The following is a 21,436-nucleotide window of genomic DNA, read 5'->3' as shown; positions in this document are numbered from 1 at the left end:
TAATTTCTTTGTTTTCGATTATTTTGGTAGATCTGTCATTCCTGTTTTGGGGTTTCGGTTTCTTGCCTTTTTCAATGCTTCTGGGGGGGGGGTATTTTTCATTAAAAAACGATCATATCAATTGAACAAAACTCATGGCCCAAAAGAAGAAAAATATAATGCAATAAAAACATTATTAGTAATTACATATTAGTTCAAAAGAACTGAAATCTACCAGCTATGATACAAAACATACACGCCCACATGAGATGGGTTCAGTTTAGCCGTGGTTTACATCACGTTTGAAGGGCCAATGGGGGTTTTTCGGAAACATTTTTCATGGAAAATTAAACTTTATGAAGTTGAAGTTATCGACCTGCAGCAATTAATTTTACAAGTTGGATCTTCGGGAGGTCAAATGACGAATGAAATAAAAAGAACAGCTTCCGGGTTCAACCGAACTTATGCGACTTATATCCATCCGACCAGCCTCAGGGCCTAATTTCATTAAAACAGTGCGTATAATTTTTTGACAATAATACAATTGTGTAAAATAAATATCCAAAATTACAATAACAAGGAACAAAAAATAACATAAATCATTCATTAGAATACCTACATCTCCAAGAAAGATGAATTTACATACACCATATAGGTTATGATTGCACATGTTGAGCAAGGTGTTGAGCATGCATCCATTGGAAACGACTGGTCCAAGTAATTATGCTTACATTACTATTTTATTAGGCCCTGAGGATGGCGCAATAAGTCGGGGAAAGCTCGATTGAGCCCGGAAGCTGTTCTTTTTATTTCATCCGTCATTTGACCTCCCGAAGATCCAACTCGTAACGGAAAATTAAACGTTTTATCGTCTAAATGTTGTTTTCGGTAAAGGGCGACATTGGCGAAAGATAGCGCGAGGGAGGGACAAACGAGTCGGGGAAACACGATTCGGCGAACATTGTAAATACGGGGGCAGGAGCTTCAACCAATTAAACCGTAAAAGTGAATTAAATTTAAACGTTTCCCACCCGTCCGCCGGTAATGAATGCCGCTAATAAATATCCCGGCTCAGCAATTACATCGTCATTGTGAGCCTGGTGTAAATTGATGGTTCGGCGGCCTGGATTTATGCTGTTGTAAAGGTAAACCGTGTAACATGCTATTAGCTGGAGGCGGTGGTGATTTACTACTCGTAACTCACTTAGCTCCTTCAACGGATGCACCCTCAGGAGTCGGTGAATTATGTTATCAGGGTGAACTACTGCGGATCTCGGCTGCCTCTAGACAAAAAGGCAACAAGAAGATAAAGTCATATCCCACAGATAATTTTACTACTCATAACAACTACCTCATACGCCAAATTGAGTAAAAATAAGTAAAATTACTTACGAATAAAAATTTGTTATAATTATTACAAATAAAAATTGGTTATGTAAAGTGAGGTTGATTTGAAAAATTAGCTTAAAACCCACGCAGATGCTCTAACCACTTGAGGCTATCGTAATTTTGGTCCCCACTTTTCTTAAAAAATATAATCCATTAAAATAATAACTGTTGTTAACTAGGATCAACTAAAACATGCAGATTACAAATAAAAATTGCAATTTATTGTGAAAGACAGACGTACAGTGAGTGAAGGGTGAGTGACAGAGGGAAGAGAAAGAGATAGATAGACAGACAGAGGTAGAGAGTATAAATGAGAGAATGAGTGAGTGAGAGAGAGAGAGTGAATGGGGGAGAGAGAGTGAGAGAGAGAGTGAGGGAGAAAGAGAGTGAGAGAGAGAGAGTTGGAGAGAGAGAGGTAAAGAGTGAAAAAGAGTGAGAGAGAAACAACTGTCGGTGAGAGAAGAGAGAAAGAGAGAGTGTTGAGGGAAAAGTGGTAAAAGCAGATTTAACGTTTCTGGGTGATAGAGAGAAAAATAGAAATAGAAATTTGCAGATTCATCACGAAGGAAAGAGAGTGAGTGAGTGGGGGAGAGAGTGGAAAAGAGGGTGAAGGTGAAAGTGATAGATTTTTTGGGCGTAAGAGGGAAAAATACAGAGAGGAAAGCAGAGAGAGAGAAGACGAAGGAGTGAGAAAGAGAAGAGAGATTGTAGAGAGCTAAAAAGAAAATGTAGAAAGGAATAGTGGAAACGTCTTAGTTGACTGTAAGATGATAAGTGCTACTACTAGATAATGGATTGAGAAAAAGAAAAATACTAACATTATGCACATAAAATAAAGCATTGCGAAAATTAGAAAAGGACTGTCCGACACATAATGAAATTTTCTAATTCGGATATCTCCGGTTTAAAGACACATATTTAATCGTTCTTTTTGTAATTGTCTTCAAAATTGGTTTCCGATTCTAAATATGAAAAAATAGTTAAATAAGAATGTAAGTTTTTCTAGAGCTGTGCATGCTCTACGTAGCTGCTTAACCTATAGGGTTTTGTAAAGTGCCTCCAGTTCGAACGTTAACATACGTCAATATTATTTATTCAGCCGAAAAGAGATCCCTACCGATATTACATGTTGTTAACAAATCTTTTTATTTCGTGGATGATTAGAAAACCAAAAATAACTTTCCATTTTTGCTATTTTATCTGTACGAATTTTTTTTTTTTTAAGTCGAGCGCTCTCCACGTTCCACAGTAGGCCGGATAATTTCGGATATACACACAACATAATAATATAATGTATATTAATGTGGTACAATAATACGAAGACATCGGTAAAAAGAAAATAGAGCGTAAAACACAGTCTTTCTGAAACCTACATCACACCAGACCGCATCTCACGATTTCTGAATAATTATCGATTAACGGTCACTAATCACTACACAGTAAAACACAGAGTATCCGAAAATCTGGTTAGGTGACGAAGGAGCCGTGCTTTCTGCTTAAAAAACTCAATTCCTGACTTTTGACCATCATAAAATTTTTATCAGTTCAACCAGCTAGATTTGTTTATATAGTTTTTGAGAGGAAGCCCCTATGATACAGATTAATGATTTATGTATGTGAGCTCGCGTGTACAGAGTTGCGCATATCACTCTTCGCAGTCCACCGGTAATTCCAGCTTTTGTAATTTAGAATAAATTATCGGACGTTGGCATTCCGGGGGTCCACCTCGGTCTTATCCGTCCAGGCGCCGAGGCTGGGCTCGAGGGGCTAGCAACAGCTAGGTCATTTCAGCCCCAAACGAAATCAATTCCTAAAATAAATACATTCTTAATTATTCCGCCGTCACCGTTTATGACTATTATATAGCTGCGAAATATCGAGACCATCGGCCCTCACACTACACATTCACACTAAATGCATTCACTCTCAACATCCGCTCGGGCCACAAAACTATCAGTCCTATATGCAATAAAACAACTCTTTTCCCCAAAAAAACATCCACTTGCCGTGCTCAACCTCGATTCCCATATCAGGTGGCATTCCTACACGCTCTCTATATGGAACGAAGGAATTGTTCCCTTCAACTAGTGGGACACATCTAGCAATCTTTCTTCACATCTCGGACACATACTCGGGCTTTTGTCCAAAAATAAGTGTCTATGTCAACCTCTCAAGGCCTATTCTTAATTGGGCGAGGATGACGCCTCCTCTACGAGTCCGATCCTCCCAGGGCCACCTATCGACAGTGCTCTTGATTCGATGACAAAGATCTGTAGAGCTTTTCTGCCGATCCGGCCCACCGATGCAGCCACTTTTAATCCATTTTTTAATAGCATTTTTAGCGTCAGAGGGCCTCATTTAAGCTTGAATACTGTATTACACCCAACCTCTTCTATATGCCTTAATTGGTCATTCCAGAGCAATTGTAAATAAATGGGATGTGCATAAACGAAATTTTATTAATATAAAGGATAGTAGATCACTATCACAATATAAACTATAATCTGAAGAGGGAATCACCTTACGCAAGTCTTAAAAGCTAATGAACTATTAATTTATTTTCATTGAATTTCTTTTTATTGTCGTAGAATTTTATTATCGAATTGACCGTATTGTTCTTGGATCCCCATTAACACAATAGTTTTATTTGGCCGTATTCTACTAATGGGAAATGTTGGGGAGAGGGGCGGTTCTTAATTGATCCGCAAACCTCCGTACCCGTTTCAAGCGATATACAATTAAATTTTATTTTAAAAGGTGGCAAATACTTTATACATACTTAATATGTTATTGAGAAAAAAGGGGAAATCGATAATACTTAAGAGTCAAAATGAAATATTTACAATTTATTTACCCAAAGAAAAAATTGAATGAAATTTCCTCAACTATATTTAAAATTCCTAATCATCCTTACTGGCCAGGGTTTTACAAAAAAATTAAAATAAAATAAAAAGTCGAAATGAAAAAGATACTTGGCTGGATGACGAACTCGCTTTTCCGAACAATCAAAATAAGCAGTGTTGAGCCGGAGGTTACTGCTGGGTTCGATGACGGCATGCAGTTGACGTATGATCCGAGAAGTCGGTGATGTGACGACACAGTGACGATGACGTAATTGATGGTGAATATCGATCCAAATCGGTTTTAGGTTCGATAATCGATTGTGTAGGCGTTGCGCTTGAACCAAGCAATCGAGCGAGTGACTTGTTTCCGTGCAAAAGCAGAAGCTACCGGCGTTATCGCTTGCAAAAATAAAAACAATACGGCCCTCAGCAAACAGGGCCTCCGGAGGCGAACCTTGGTCAGCCGAAAAAAAATGAAGCTTCTTGGCGTCAACTGGGAAGATAATGTAACAACAGGAAAGATTTCTGCCAAGACACGAGAGATCTTATAAATCCATGTATACAAACGATTCCCTTGATTAAAATGATAACGAATTTAATTATTTCGATTTCTTAAATAAATGAAATGAACCAATATGAATAAAATATGGAATAACACCTTTTTTGTATGTCTATGTAGTTTGAATATTTAAAACACTTTTGGGCACGGTGGTTATTTTTATAAATTCGTGCGATTTTCCTAATCCTATTGGAAGAATTTTAAAACTAAACTATTGTTAATTTTAAACTTATGTTGAGGTGAGCGGCCCCAGAAGAACCAATATGACTTCTGGGGCCGCTCACCTCAACATAAGTTTAAAATTAGCAATTGATTATCCAACGGCCGACTAAAACAAGGACTTTAAAACTAAACTTTTTTAAATCTTAAACAAGTGTTTTAGTATTGTCAAAAGAAAAACAACACTTGATACACAATTTGTAACTGCTTCCAAGTTTAACATGGTGACAGCAGCCTCATATCAAACGCGAATTAGAAACAACTTCCATAACAGTATATACAAGTGACTAAAGCATGTTGACAATAGGGTAATATATTCAGCAGGGGAAATAAAATCAATTCCGTTAGCATTTACCCGGTGCTTCACAAATGTGAATTTTCAATTGCCCTTCAATTTCATTTGCATTTACCACGTTCATGAAAGGAAAAAAAACGTACATTCAATCCCCGCTCGTATTCGACGCGATTATTTTTTAACGGGACCGGTTCTAATTCGTCCGAATTAGGTCATGTCGGCCATTTCGGTCCGTTTAATTACCAAATAAGCCCTCGGCCGTATTTAACTAAAATACAACTTGTGAGGCGAATTATTTATTCGGAACAGGGAATACTTTCCAGTAAACAGGACCCACCCCACGGCGGGGAGGAAGGGGCAGTCCTTCCTCCGTCTGTCATAAAGCTTCCGGCGTTAAGATGGGATCTTAGGAAGTCTAAAAGCAGTTATATGGCGAAGATAAAAGTAATACAAGAGTGGTGGACGGAGGGGCGCTTTGTCTACCGCCCCCTCTGGTAATGGTCAACTTCGTCCCAATGTATCATATGACCCTTGTATATAATTCAGAATTGTATGACACTATGCACTTACTTTATATTGTTTTCATTTCAGGTAAGTGGAGCCGAAGAAAAACAGGTTGGGTGAAGGTAAACAAAACTTTTTTATACAATTATTTAAACAATTGCCGAAAATATTCAATATATGGTACAATTCTCCGAAGAATACATGAAGTCCAGATAACAAAAAACACAAAATAATTTGCGATTACAAGCTCATCGCTCGAAATCAGAGGGCATCGCTGTGTAGAACCACATTGTCCATGATGTGTCGTTGTTGATGATGATGATGGTGGATAGTAGGAACTAATGGATTTTTGTTTCTCTAGCACTACAGCCTTCTGGCTTACTGTACTTCCTTTAGGCTGCTGGTATTGACTCTATCCTTCTGAGGGATGGTAAGTCATTGGCTGTCTTACTCCAGTTCCTTTCCTTGGGTTTTCTTTGATCCCAGGTTATGTCTTCATTGAGCGGTTGGTTCGCATTCGAAGAAAAATGGCAGAAAAGGATATTTCTTCTCCTCATGGCATAACCTACAAATGGAGTCATCATTGATTATACTGATATGTAGATGTGTTGTGCCCCGTGACCGGTATGTGAGTTTCAGTTTATCTACTTCTCCTTTTGTCTTTTTTGGATCCATTTTGTGAAGATTGATTCGATTCTAAGAATAGGTACAGGGTCTTTCAATGCTCTCGCAGTTCCCCGTCTAGCAAGCGTGTCTGCCTTTTCACCCAAAATTCCTTTCTGTCCTGATATCCAAGATATCAGGTTGTTGTGTTTCCCAGTTTTTGAAGATTTTGATAGCGTACACTAATTTTGATGTGATTTTTTGCATGCCAATCCGATTTATGAAAATTTTGTCAGTGTAAATTCTGTTAAGAATTTCTAAGTCACAAGCGTTGATGACAAGCATTTCAGCTTAAAGACTGGGATGTACTTTCCTGACGAGATTCTTGGCTCATATTTGGGGCTTGTACAGAAAATGCCTGATACGGTTCCTTCATTTGCTTTGGTTTCAAGTGTATGCCAATGATATGATGTGATAATTTATGTGATTTCCGCTTGAATTTTTCTTCTCCTTTGTAATGTGCGGAGACTTTTTATGATGTTGTAAGGAGTGTTTCCGGGATCGTGTGATCAGTCCCAATTTCTAAGAATGGGTGTCTAATTTTATTAAATATTGTTGTGTGACTGAAATATTTAGTTCCCATCCGTTTGATTGCTTCTGGAGCCTAAATGAGCAGGCATCTCCTTGTAGAAGTATTTGGATTTTTAGAGATAGGTTTAGCAGTATTTTCTAGTGCATTTGACAGGTTCTTATGATTGCTTATCCATGAAACTCAATAGAAAGTTCCTTTCTTTGCCATTTCTAATTCTACTCGAGCGAAATCGCATCGTATGGCATAGCATCACATTGCAGGTAGTGCAAAGGGGCCACAAGTATGCCGATGGTCTCTGTTTCAGTTAAAATATAACAACAGATTCTCTAAATTGTCAACTAGAGTAAAAATATGTAAAACGTCTTTCGTTTCACCCGTCAGATCCACCATGGCCTACAATAACATTCTAATTGAATGGGCAAAACGATCCGTAAACTGTGGAGAGGGTCACGGGGGGAAGTTGGGTTTTTTCATGCGCTCGATCGGACGACCATTAAATCAATGTTCACATCGAAGTGTTAAGCGAGATGTTTTCTCGTTGCGTGTTGTTGACATTCGGGGGTGGAAGCAATGCGTGGCCGAAGCAGCGGGACGTCACGTGCCTTCATTTCCGCCCCGTTGCCCATCCACCCCCCAGGTAACACGCTCATGCTTCTCCGAGCACCCTCATCCCCCCAGCGTGCAGTTACGTGCACGGATTTCGCCCATATCAGAAAGACGGTTGTTTAAGGGATTTATCGATTATTTTGATAAAACTGGTCTAACACAGCATTTACAATGTCACACTCAATATGTCCTTTTTAAAAGTTAAACTGGGCCCTTTTTTGGACATCATCCGTTCAATTATATGCGCATTTAATTTCCTTGGCTTTCCAATTTAAACTATATTCATTTTTAATTTATATATTATACCCCATGGTAATACAGTGCTGAATATTTATTAAACATTAATTACATTATGATTTGTATAGAATATATGAATTACATTAACATTTAGTTAAACGGCTTATGGAACCTCTCTCCAATGCAGTTTATACAGATTTAGTCAGTAGTACCGTTAATCCAGGTTAATAAATCATGATTGTTATGATGGATAATAGTAATTTTTTAAAATAAATAATAAACACATGAACAACTAAAGTTATTAATAGGAGGACTGAAGACGTTAGCTGAGTAGAAACAATCAAAGTGGACATAATAGGGGAGATTGTAAAGGTAAAAATAGTCAGAGAGAAGTTGAAGAGACAGCAAGCAAAACACTAAAAAGTGAAAATTGTAAATATGTTACATGTACATTATAATGAGTAACATAAGAATATTACTGTTTGAAGACAACAAGAAAAAAAAAAAAAGAATCAAAATAAAACAATAAAAATGGGTCAGTTGGAAGGTTGAAAGGTTTTATTAAATTCGGCGTATCTAGCCGAAGATCGTGGGTTCGAATCCCGTTCGTGCCATTAACTTTTTTTCATCTCAACTAAAATCCTTAATTGTAGTTGTTTTTTATCTTCTCTGTTTATCATCTATACAATACCAAAAATTAATCGATGTATCCATAGGCAACACATTCATATATATTCTATTAGGTATTTTTTTCATTACGTAGGTACTTTTGTTCATAGATAATTAATAATTAAAGTATAAATTAATCAACAAACTGTTTTATGTGTATTTGTTGGTAGATATTGTTTTTTCATCCCCGGTCACCAAAAAGGATCCAAATTTACTGATGTATCGTTATTTTTACTTTCTGGGTATTGAGCTGTGTTACGTAACGGATTTGTCTTGCTTTTTCAATCTTCTGGAGTAAAACAACATTAATATAATAAAATACGTACGCGTGTGTTGGAAAATCGATAGTTCAATAACAATATTAGCTTTGACCCAAAATTGACTACTCGTTTGGCTTATTGTTAATCGGGTTAGTATTCTACGTTTTTGGTTCCTCCCAGGACAAAAGTATGATAATTTTTATTTGTGAAATTATAATGGCTCAAGATGATAAAAGCAGTTATTTCCCACGAGGAAAGATTTCAAGTGGACACACCTAAATTCGATTCAAAGTCCTTTTTGGAGGCCGCCCCTTTTTTTACCCAACAAACCAACATTATGTAAACATTGTGTCTGCAATTACAGTGGGCAAACATTTGCCACCGCGGCGGTCTATCTGCGTCTGTCAGAGTCGGCATTCAGCCGTCTCTTGGCATCGTCCCTCTCCCTTTTTCGCCGCACTCTTTCAGCGGTTCCCGTTCTGCTCGACACGCTCAACAAACAAGGGAAGGCATACACACAAAGGTGCTAAAACCCATTATTTCCACACTGACGCCCCCGCCGCCCCTCCTGTTTGCCAGGAGATTTTCCCACTAATACTGATGCTCCCTTAATCTTATTGAATGCAAAAAGCCTTTTGTCAGGTTATTATGGCCGACCGTTGGCAAATAATTTAAGCTTTAGGAAAATATCAGTAAGAATAATACCATCGAATCAAAAAGTTTGGTAGCATGTATCAGTCGGCCTAGCGGATTAATCAAGGAATTGAGTTCTGATAAATAAAATATATAATTTATTGGTTGATAAAAAAGGCGGCCACAACGCCTTCTGCACCACGACCTGAGTAGATCTACTGTGCTCCCCTGTTTTTTATAACTCACTGGCCAGCTTCAGGTTGTTAATCAACCTCCATTAGCCAGCATAGTGTAGGATCATACTTGTGGCTTTTCCTGGCCTAGATGCAAGAACCTGTACCTACATAGACCTTCACAAAAACGTAAAATGTGTTCTGCGGTTTCCGCTCCTTTCTGACTATATCTGCACAGTATTTCTTCTATCTGTACTCCTATCTGGTGCATGTCCTTTCTTAAGTAGTAATGTCCTGTCAGGAGTCCAATCAGAATCCGGGTTCGGTTGCGCCAGCAGTAATTTTTTTGTAAGTTTTGCGTATGGCCCTTCTATGAATCTCTTTGCGTGGTATAGCTCTACCAGGTTTTGGGCTAATTAAGGATACATCTTCAGATGTACTTTATGACAAGATGCTAAGCCACAGTAGGGTTCCGGACCTAGAGAGCTCATGTTGGCCCCTCTTTGGCCAACATGTCAACTTTTTCATTCTCTCTATGCCCCGAATGATATCTATTATAATAAGAAAGGAATTTATTTTGGATATATAACAAGGATTTTTTGTGAGACATTAGATTGGGGAAAAACAAAAAAACTGACTATAAGGAGTGAAGTATCCAAATTTATTGGCTACAGCCCATATTTATTGTAACTCCTATCTGAATATTATAATTAATTAACCATAATTTTTGCGTTAGGCGCTTGTCATTAAGATTAAATAAATATAATGCTTAAGCCTACTTATAGGTAAATAGGTAAAAATGGTACTCGCTCATAGGTAAAAAAGGAAAATTCGTTTTGTATTTAGTATATGTCATACTGCCCTAAGGTTGATGTATTAACCACTTATACAGTCCCATACCTAGTATGATTTGTTCTCCTGTGAGGTAGTTTATGACAATTCTAAAAAAATATTATTTTATTACTTAAAACGTAACATATTGACATAACTTAGTGGCGTAAAGGTAGGAACATCCCCTTACAACGGGCACCTGCTTTGTATCACTCCCCCATTAAATAATGTACACTTTAATCCATGTTAAATTAATGTATATATTTTAATCGGGAGGAAAATAAAAAGAAGTGGCGCTTAAAATTTCCCTGTACATCACTCTTGAATTATCTTGAACACACTTTCTTATACCGACAGGATGAAAAATAGACCAACATTTTCTTTATACCCGAAGTATTTGACAACCTGACGTACAAATGAGAAGCTACCATTTTAGTATATCGGCTTAGTCTTCATATAAAAACAGAGAGTAACAGATCGAGAAGCTCTAATGGCTACAGGTTGAAAAATACGCTTCAAAGGCTAGAAAAAGAAATACAGTCACGCAGGGATCCGACGATGACCTCCCCTGTTTGTTGGACTTTTAAACTTCCCATATTATTATTTTAACATATAGCGCCAGATTGAACTTGAGCAGTTAGTTCTAAATTGCAATCTTATGATTAGACCTTTAACTTTGTTAATCTTTTAAATTTTTAATTGCAATTGCATAGTCCTGATGAAAACGATATATTAGTTATGTCAGAGTTAGATTTTAATGTATATTTTTTCCCGTAGTTATAAAGTTGATGGACAAAACGAAAGATCTATAGATTAATAAGAAACAAGGAGATAAACATTTTTTAAGTAAATTGCACTTAATTATTCATTTCGACTCCTTTGGTGGAATTGGGAGAGCAAAAAGACAGGACATAATTAAATTGTAAACATAGTAATTAACACAGTTATAAATTTCTATTCGGGGGAGAAGAGCAAGTTTAGAAGGTGGGTAGGGCGGTGTATATAAGATATATGAAGTAAAGTTAGTCACGAAGGAAGTAGCAAGTTAGACTGGTGTCACAGGCAGGGATTCTCCAATTAGTATTACTTAGGCTTGGTTCCCTCCTCCTCGGCGCTCTTAATTATTTTTAAGTGGTGCGGAATTGTTACAAGATTGTAACTTCTCCGTGTAAGTTTTATTTAATTATCCGCTTTTCTCAGAGGCCGGAGATAAGGCGCTCGCGGCGTAAGCCACGAGGTAAATTAGAGAACAAACGCCCTAATTTACCGTTGATATCTTTTACGGAGGAGGATACACCCAGACTCCACCTCCCTAATTGCTACCTTTTAACCTTCCCTTCCTTCTTACGTCCTCCCGGATGAAACTTCAAATCGAAACAAACTTAAGGAGGAAGGCACTTAAGATAAAACGAGGCTTTTAGACCTCTTTCGAAATCGTTTGCATGAATTTATTATCAGAGGTGGTTAAAATTACTTTTTATTTTAAGAAATGATATCTAAAACGATATAAATATATTTTGAGAGGATAAGGTAGCTCACTTTCCAATTCTGCAACTTTTTGTCCTTCTAAACACCATCGCACCGTACGAAAAAAATTGGCTATCATAGTCATCATCATTGGTCATCCACATCTCTCTATTTGCTTTTGTTTTCCTGTTTCTCCAGCCATGTTATGGTTAGACCAATAGAAGGATGGCTACCGTCTCTCATTTCTTTAATCTATATCTAGCCATCTGTACATCAGCACCTCCGTAATCGTGATAAAATAACACACATTTTTCAAAAGCATGAACAGAATAAAACATAATAGTCTGGTTAGCATTATCTCTTCCCTAGAGTACTCGATTTTCTTCGTGAACCTCCATTCACGCTAATAAATTACATTTTGCCACCAGAATGTCATTCACATTACACCGTAGTACTGGCTTTTCTTCGCGGTAACTGAAGATAAGCACTTGCATTCGTACTAATAAAATACATTTTGCCACCAGAATGTCATTCACAATTCCCCATAGAACTCGCTTTTCTTCGCGGTAACTGAAGATAAGCACTTGCATTCGCTCTAATAAATTACATTTTGTCAACAGAATGTCATTCACACTTCCCCATAGTACTCGCTTTTCTTCGCGGTAACTGAAAATAAGCACTTGCATTCGCGCTAATAAATTACATTTTGCCACAGAATGTCTTTCACACCACACCATAGTACTCGCTTTTCTTCGCGGTAACTGAAAATAAGCACTTGCATTCGCGCTAATAAATTACATTTTGCCACAGAATGTCTTTCACACCACACCATAGTACTCGCTTTTCTTCGCGGTAACTGAAAATAAGCACTTGCATTCGCGCTAATAAATTACATTTTGCCACAGAATGTCTTTCACACCACACCATAGTACTCGCTTTTCTTCGCGGTAACTGAAAATAAGCACTTGCATTCGCGCTAATAAATTACATTTTGCCACAGAATGTCTTTCACACCACACCATAGTACTCGCTTTTCTTCGCGGTAACTGAAAATACGCACTTGCATTCGCGCTAATAAATTAGTTACACATCAGACATCGTTCGCACTACCCCAGATTACACGATATTCTTGGGTAGTTTGGGATAAGCCGTCAATTCATTCTAATGAATTACATCTACCAAGATGTCGTCGATCCTACTTCACAGTATTCGATATTTCTCGAGTAAATTAATAGAAGGACCATTATTCGCGCTAATATATCACATTCACACACCTGACAGCTACTGTACCCTAGATTATTCTACATTTCTAGGGACAATTTGGGAGAAACCCCTTCATTCACGCTAAAAAGTACATTAGCACATCAGAATTTCGTTCCATTTGTCGCAATGTGAGTAACCAGTATTCTTCGGAATAAATGAGATGAGAACTTTCATACTAATAAATTTCGTTTCACACACCAAATTTTATTACAACTGAGTACTCGATATTCCTTGGGCTTCTCGCTAATAAATACATTCGTTAAAATATATGATTCAGTCAGAGTTCGTTGTTGGCATCATCGAAAACCTTTATAATTAAAGGAATCGTTCAAATATCCAGTAATCATCCTTGTCCGTTTCAAATGCAGTAAAGTAAATAAGATCGTACTATCAATCATAAACATGCTATTTTATTAGCATAATTTTTATTAAAATTTTTCAATTAATTAAGGTTTTTTTAGTTGAGATAAAAAGTCAGTGTCACGAGTGGGATTCGAATCCACTCGGACACTAACTTCCCATCTCAACAGCACCTTTTGAATTTTGCCTCCTTTTTGCCATTTTTCAGTTAGTGCCCGAGTTGATCTAAGTCACGATAGCTCAAGTGGTAGAGTAGCGGCGTATCTAGCCGAAGATCGTGGGTTCGAATCCCGCTTGTGACACTGACTTTTTTACCTCAACTAAAAACCTAAATTAATTGAATGATATTAATTGGTCAAGCGGACGACGAAAACTAGTGAATGGTATTAAAATTGACCAGGGGTTATCGTACGTCGTTCAAGAGGTAATGAGAGAAAAAGCGACAAACAGCTAGATTTTATTTTTCCTTGCTTTTTTATAGTTTAAATCTTGAACAAAAGTTAGTTGTTCATTCAACAAAAGGGGACTATGATAAAATATTGATACCGTTTCAAAATTGTTAATATGTATCAATAATGCACTTACAAACTAATACAACTTATCCATTTTGTCAATTCCAATTTTTAACATTTTTTCAAGTGAGTAAGGGTTAGAATATTTAGATTCAATGGTTTTTATGTTTTATAAAACATAACATATTTTTTGGTTGGGACGTTTGGGTTAACTCCCTGTATATTAAAACGTATAATGTGTGTGTATATATTTATATATATAGTATATCCCTTCAAAGTTTTTCAAAGAGTTTTCCTCGATTTGTAGCCAATAATACCTCTCCACCCCCTCAGAAAGGAAAAAATATTGCGAGTACGACTTGTGGTTCAATCTATAAACGTTAAATAAATATGAAAGTGAAAGGGTTTCAAGGTTTATTTCACTCCTTCGGGCGCTTATTCTCACATATATTTCTCCTCTTTGGATTATTCAGTATATTTAGGAAATCGAGGGATGCCGAAGGTATACTAAAGGTGACTTAGTATGATCTAGGAACCCGTTATCTTCCCACCCACTCCCTTGGGATCAGAGCCGATCCCCTCCCGCTTTAGTTTACCCTCGTACTTTATCGTTTTTTATAGAGCGTCCTTTGAGAGGCGGAACCTCGACTCGAACCATCGTCATGTGTAGCAAAGAAAGACCTATATAAAAACAAGAGAAAAATCGCTTTCCTGTTGTACTAGTCGAGGAAAAAATAGTAAAAAAAATTTTAAATTATTCTTTGTATCTCATAGTAGTTTAACATTCACCACATAGGATGAGGAGTTATCAAGCGGAACTCAATTTTTAATTACAGCCTCGTTAATGACGGTCGTAAATAAAGGTCTGGCGGAGGGCACCGGCCCGGCGGCATAAACGTCAAACGTAGGGCGGAATGAATGATTGCGAACATACAAACGGTTTTGTTTTTAGTAAATCAATCGTCATGCCGCATGGCTGTATGTCAAACGATCTGCGGTAATCAGCATGATTTCAACGGGACGGCACCTAGTCGCGGAACGCCCTGCACCTCGTCGGATTGTCATGTTCACCTTCCATTTGTTCTCCCTCCGCCCCATTAAATCCGCCCGATAGTACGAATTATTTCCTTCATAACAAGGGACGACATCCCGGCGGAACGGGGCGATTATTTGAAAAGTCGACGCTCGAATGCGGGAGAGATTCGGGATTTTCGTTTTTCAACTCAAAACCATCGGGCCAGACCGATTTGCAAATTGTACGGGAGAGAATTCAGCGGAAAAATACAAAATCGTTCAAAGCTGATATTTGACATGATTTGAAAATAAAAGGCATTTAACTAATAACATCAATAGGCTTTCAAAGTCGTTTTTTTTAACTTTTAAAAAAGGATTAATTTTCATTCGTTCCCATTCATATACCATTCTGTCAGTTTTCCATATTTAGTACAGGAAACAATGAACAACAAACCTAATTATTATATTTTACCCAAAAGCCAAATACATTCTGCCATAAAAGAACTTATTATTGTTAACAGGTCATCTGCGCAACCTATGGAATGGTAGAAGATAATAGGTAGGTAGATAATACGATTAGATCATCAACTGAGGAACATCTTTGGATAGGTGCGGATGACCAAGTTCAGTGCTTGTTATCCGACTTCTTAGCATTGCCAATATTCAGCTGGGAGTCTGAGAACCTTTTATGCACTGCCGTTTCAATAGCTTGTACGATGTGCTGTACACTGATGTTTCTGTATAATCTGCCAGTTTATTTAGAGCAGTCTCTGTGGATTGCGTCAGTCTGGTATACCTTTTGGCCGTTTAAAAGGTTTATTAGGTCGTAATGCGTTTGGTCATTTCGAGGCGCGACAGTACGATCCGCAGGATATGAATTAGTTCATAGCTGGCCCGCACAGTTAGACACGGTTAATGTGAGGAAACAATGTAATTAACTCATTCGACACAGGCAAACCAAAAACCTCCTGGCGAGAGTTGAAACGAAGGTGCAGGAAACAACTCCGCATTCTAACGGTATTCATTACGTGACACTATGGACTGAAATGACATTTGAGTAGGATTGGTATAAACCAAAACAGTCACCAACGTACCTAGTAATAGACTGTGGTTATAAACATATCCGGAGTAGGATGTGCTTCGAGATTTAAATGGTAACCTTAGAAGAAATGCAACCACTAAAACCGAGCCTAATATACACATTCCTGGTTGAATTGGGACTCATGGGTGTTCTGCAGGTACAAAATTGGGTATACCTACAATAGCTCTCAAAGGGCACAGTATACCAAATCATCCCCAGCTCTTTACATCATCATACATGTTGGCTGGCCCTAAAAATCATAACCTAAATTCTAATACCGTTATTATCCTTTCTTGGTGATTTGAAGGAGTTAGAATTGCTAATTGCCCATTTAACTTCGTTTTGAGGGTTATATTTTGCCTCAGCTTCTTGCTATTTTGAGCTGTTCGCAGGTTTTCCTCGTTCCTTTAAGGTTTCAATATTGCTTTTTACATTTTCCTCTTTCGATGTGGACTGTTATCATTGCTTGTGATTTTCTCCTCATGGGTTCTACTCCCATCTGCTTTTCAAATAAAACCAGTGATGGTTAGGTGTCATTTCGAAAATTTTCTGTGTCTGTGTACTGTTTTCCCTAACCATCCCTAAACGTTTGTCCCCACGTTTCTTAACAGCCTACAGCTTTCATAGGCTTTAGTGATTGCCTTAACATTTTAGGCAGTTCTTGTGTGGTTTTAAAAGGTTTAAATAATTACACCTCCCGTTTGAGGCATTATTGGTAGAATTCCTAGTTCTTTTTAAGTTGAGCTGGGCGATGAACCAGTAACATAGTGGTCTACCAATTCGCGATTTCTTGGCCTGTCAACATTTCGTTCTTTTTCAACACCAGCGGCCATTAAACCATCACTGATGATGGCGAAACGCAGATAATTCGTTTAAATGATCACGATCAGTGGAACGACCGAGTTGCCTGCAGTCCTGCCCATTTATAAAAACATGTTTTGTACTAACTAGAACCTGCATGAAAATTTATTGCTTTAATTTTTACCTTTTTAATATTTTTTCTGCCAGTAATGAAAACACGATGATTTTTATGATAAATTGTTGTTAAGATCATTATCAATGTTTTTCAATGTTTATATTCTATTCCAGTTTGTTTAAAAATGTAAACAGTTTTTGTAAGTTATCCAAGGGAATGGGAAATATAATCACTCCATTGATATCTATCTAAAAAACAAGCGAAATTGTGAAATTTTAAGGACATTGTTCAACTTTACTCGTCCTGGATCTTCTTGGTCCGCCAATTCCCGCTGTCTTTGGTGTGTTTTTCAAACATCGCTGAATATATGTCACAATCAAATAAAGTCAAATAAAGTGAAGATCAAACTTTCGACTATTAACGTAAGAACATAATAAATATTGTTGAACAAATAATTTGAAAGTAAGAATGAAAGAGAAACAACTAGGCTCAAAACTTCCGTGTCCAAACGAGCAAAACATTCAAAAACCTAACGAAATATTTAAAATTGTGTTTAAACCGACAAGAAAGTGAAAAATAAGAGCTTATTCACAGGCTAGCAAAGAGATCAATTTTTATATTGAAAATGTTCCTTGGTTGAAGGGGTTCATAGCTAATATTGCTAAACAATGGCGGATTTTGGCATTAGTTTAATATTCAATCAGTCCACATCCAATTTGGCAATCGCCTAGGCCGTTGTCTGATCGAAATCTGAAGGGTTTGAATTACGGGTTAAACGCGGAGATGGCAATTAATTGAACGTTTGGATGGCACGATGGCACGGCCCTGACGACGGCTGTACCTCGATAGTGACATCTGCTGAAGTACAAGTCTCGTCCGGATATTAGGCATCTCTGTTGACTTAGCACTGACGAGCCCTTTCCCTGATCCTAGGGGGAAATTTATAGAAACTAGATGTCGGAGATGAAACCCGTTAAATATTACATGTGGAAAATATTCGATAGAAATAAAAGACAGTAGAATGCTTAGTTTCTTCAGTCAACAAAAATGAGAAAAATAGATAGTGATGGCAGTAGATTCTGACATATTTGATGAACCACGTCATAATTCCTCAATTAATTTATTACTGACTAGAACTGCATAATAATAGAACTGCATATTTAATTGTCAAAACAAAATTAAAAACTTCCCAAGTTCTAGCAAAAGCTAATAGAAGTAAGCCATAGAAGCCAATCGTTAAGTTTGAACCACGTCTAATTGGTAAAGAATAGTTTAACATAAAAATTTCTAAAAATTTCGCAAAAAAATCACAAGTTAAGGTTTAATCAAATTTCAAACTTTCGAAAATCAGTTCGTTCGCACAATTGTTTACAGGAAGCAGGAAAAATATCAGATCGAGAGCAATTCGTTAATCTAGTTGTACATCTATCATCTAGTTATCTGTACGGTTATATCTTTATTTCCCTTTAACCGTTGGGCCTCTATGTTTGGTTCGTTAAAATCCATTTCTCTTGCAGTTTCAACTCTTTCTAATTGTTTCTTTCTCTTCTGCTCAATCTACTCTTCTTACTTTCATACTTTCTCTCTCCCTCATTTTCTCGTCTTTGTCTGGCCTTTTCTCAGTCTCGTTTTTTTGGCTCTTTTTTACTTTCACTGTTATGTGATTATGCCTCTAATCCTAATGTTTTGGGCCTTCCCTCTTTTTATTTTCATTTTTCTCTCTCTTTTCTTTCTCTCTCATTTACTCTCTCTCGCTCTCACCTTTCCGTCCCTCTTTCCCTTTCTCCCTTTCGCTCTCCTTCTCTTTCTTTCTCTCTCCCTTTTTCTTTTCCCCTTACTCTATCTCTTTCCGCCTTCCTCCCTCCCGCACACACTCACTCCTCTTACTATTTGCCGTTCTTTATATCGTCTCTCTATTTATTTACCCTAGATCTCACCCTAACGATTTTGTTCTCTCTATCTCTGTCTCTTCCTTTATCTCTCCCTCTTCCTCCCTCCATTACACTTATTCCTTTTTTGCCTCATTTTCTCTTTTAATGTCACACAGCAGACATACATTTGATCTTATCATCATTATTGCTCTTTCTGTTTAGACTGCGAGTATTGACCTTGACAAATCGATGTTGTAAAAAAAAAACGATTGGTATAATTTAGCTAGGAAAGGTTTCTGATGGTGTTCAGCGATGGAAAAGGGGGAGAAGAAGTGTTTTTAATAAAAATCATAGGATGGTTAATAATGTAAAGGAGTGTACGCCGAGTGGCGGGAACGAGGAGCGACAATCTTACTTTGAACAAAATGTATTGTAAATATTAAAATAGCCTCCCTCGCGTAATCAAAAGTGAGACTTTTACTGGCCTTTTATTATGGGGTTCCATCGCTCTGTAAAACACTTCTCCCGTTAATTCGGAAACAGGTGTGTTTTAAAACTTGGAACCTCCTTTTTCCATTTGAGCAGCACCAAATTCACTTGGGAAGGATTTCCTTAATAAACGCCCCTTGAGTTAAAGGAGTTGAAATAATTGTCGGCCCCGCGTTTATGTCAACTACTGTCCTTGTTTATAGCTGGTGAATTGCCTTTCACGAAGTTGAGCTAATTAATTTTCATTTCGCCTAATCATCGTTCCCCCGCTGTGGGAAAAGAATCGTAAATTGGAGTTTAAAAAAATCCGTTCTTTCTCGAAGGCCTAATATCCCAGAAAGTACGAAACTAACATAATTCGTCTGATAAGAAATAATACAATGACACCATATATTTACTGATGTCCTTTCTTTAGTTTGTTCTTCAACAACAAGCAGGCACCACAACAATTTAATAGAACTAGGTTTGAATGAAAGAAACCTGGTTGTTTATTTTACCACGATCTTGACATCCACTACAATTGCGTCCTTATGCTAATACGAGTGTAATTATCTCTTGGGTCACTGTTCAAATGTACGCATTTCCTCCACACTAAATATTTTCCAACGAGGGCAGCAGACTCCCTCTTCTGCAGTGCTGTCAACCGGAGCCGATCCGCCCTGTTATTTACTGATTATTTACTTGTTTCTTGTCCCATTCAAACAGGCTCCGTCCTGCATAATACTGGCATAACAATAACAATTCGCCCGGTTCGCCTATCGCGCTCTGTAAATCATTGGCTCGGTCCGATTTTGTCAACACTACTTAGAAAAACATTTAATGCTTAATTAAGCACGGTGCTATTTTCGAAAGCCGGTTCGGTTTATCCGGCAATATCTGATCTGCATCCCGGTTTGGATGGATTCATGCCAGTTCTCTTTCTTTATGATTTAGGCGGCATTTTCAGGATCACAATTTTCGTTAAAATTGTCAAAACGAAACAGCTTAATTTACTTATATAGGTACAAACTTGCACGAATTAATCATTAATGAAACAACTATACATTTATGCGATATTGCGACTATTTTATGCGATAAAATGAAAATTTCGTTCAATTTTGTTTTAAAAAATCTGGGATAAGACCAATTCACCAGAAATTTAAAACTTTTATTAATTCCACTAGTTTTCGTGGTCCGCTTGACCAATTAATATTTTTCAATTAGTTAAGGTTTTTAGTTAAGATAAAAAAGTCAGTGTCACGAGCGGGATTCGAACCCACGACATTCGGCTAGATACGCCGCTACTCTATTACTTGAGCTACTGTTATTAATAATTCACTAGCTTCGAAAATAACCTCTGTTTACAATACTGAAACTTAGGATTTCAGGTGTTTCTTTTTCATTTCCGAACACTCTGGATCAAGATATGGTCTTGAAGAAGAAAGCAAATTTAATTGCTACTGCCACACTTTATTTTAAGGTCATCATCAGGGCAAAACATTATGCTTAAAATAGGTCGAAAGCTTGGCAGTAGTAACTAAATTAGCTTTCTTCTTCAAGATCATACCTTGATCCGGACTGTTCGTAAGTGAAAAAGTGGTCGATGTTTCTAAAAGTGAAATCTTTTTCATTTCGTACAAATTATAGTAATATAAAATTATAGTACAGTTAGGTGATTAATTTTACTTTTCGAACCATTAAGATTAGTTTAAAGTTCTGATGTGTTTTTTTATCGCCCTTCTGATGTCACAAATATTGTACTCTCCTCACTGGCGGCCAAAGTGCCAGCTCCCTCATCACCTCATTGTAATTATGAAATATAAAAAGTTAAAATTACTGAAATTACAGGCTTCAAAAACTTCAAACGTCAAACTTCAAAAATATGTTGTTTTTTGTGTATATTGCCAAATGTACCCGCGGGAAAGCCCGATGAAGAGGGAGGTGAGGGATAGGATCAAAGCAAGCGGCCGGACAGATGACCCCAGAGCGGGTAACCAGGCATTCTATTCCTCCATTGTTCTAATCTAACGATCAGTGTCTTGGGTATAAAACCATTCCCATTGCATCCATATCACCTTGAAAAGTTCACGCC

General features: G+C 37.4%; 1 protein-coding gene across 5 annotated transcripts in view; it reads left to right on the top strand.

The window, feature by feature from the left end:
- Window positions 1-21,436, top strand: part of LOC106669929 (zinc finger protein 1-like) — a 565,181-nt gene that overhangs the window by 215,011 nt on the left and 328,734 nt on the right. The window contains exon 1 of one of the 5 annotated variants that reach the window (XM_014399813.1): window positions 5,882-5,910. The exons of the other annotated variants lie outside the window; for them this stretch is intronic. The gene's annotated coding sequence lies outside the window, so the exon portion shown is untranslated. Of the gene's footprint in view, window positions 1-5,881; window positions 5,911-21,436 lie in introns of those variants that run through there. 5 annotated transcript variants of the gene reach the window in all.

The sequence above is a fragment of the Cimex lectularius genome, unplaced genomic scaffold (genome assembly GCF_000648675.2).
Source record: "Cimex lectularius strain Harlan isolate CLEC.00 unplaced genomic scaffold, Clec_2.1 scaffold20, whole genome shotgun sequence".
NCBI lineage: Eukaryota > Metazoa > Arthropoda > Insecta > Hemiptera > Cimicidae > Cimex > Cimex lectularius.
The sequence above is the reverse complement of the archived record's forward strand: the minus strand, read 5'-3'. Positions and strand labels throughout refer to the sequence as shown.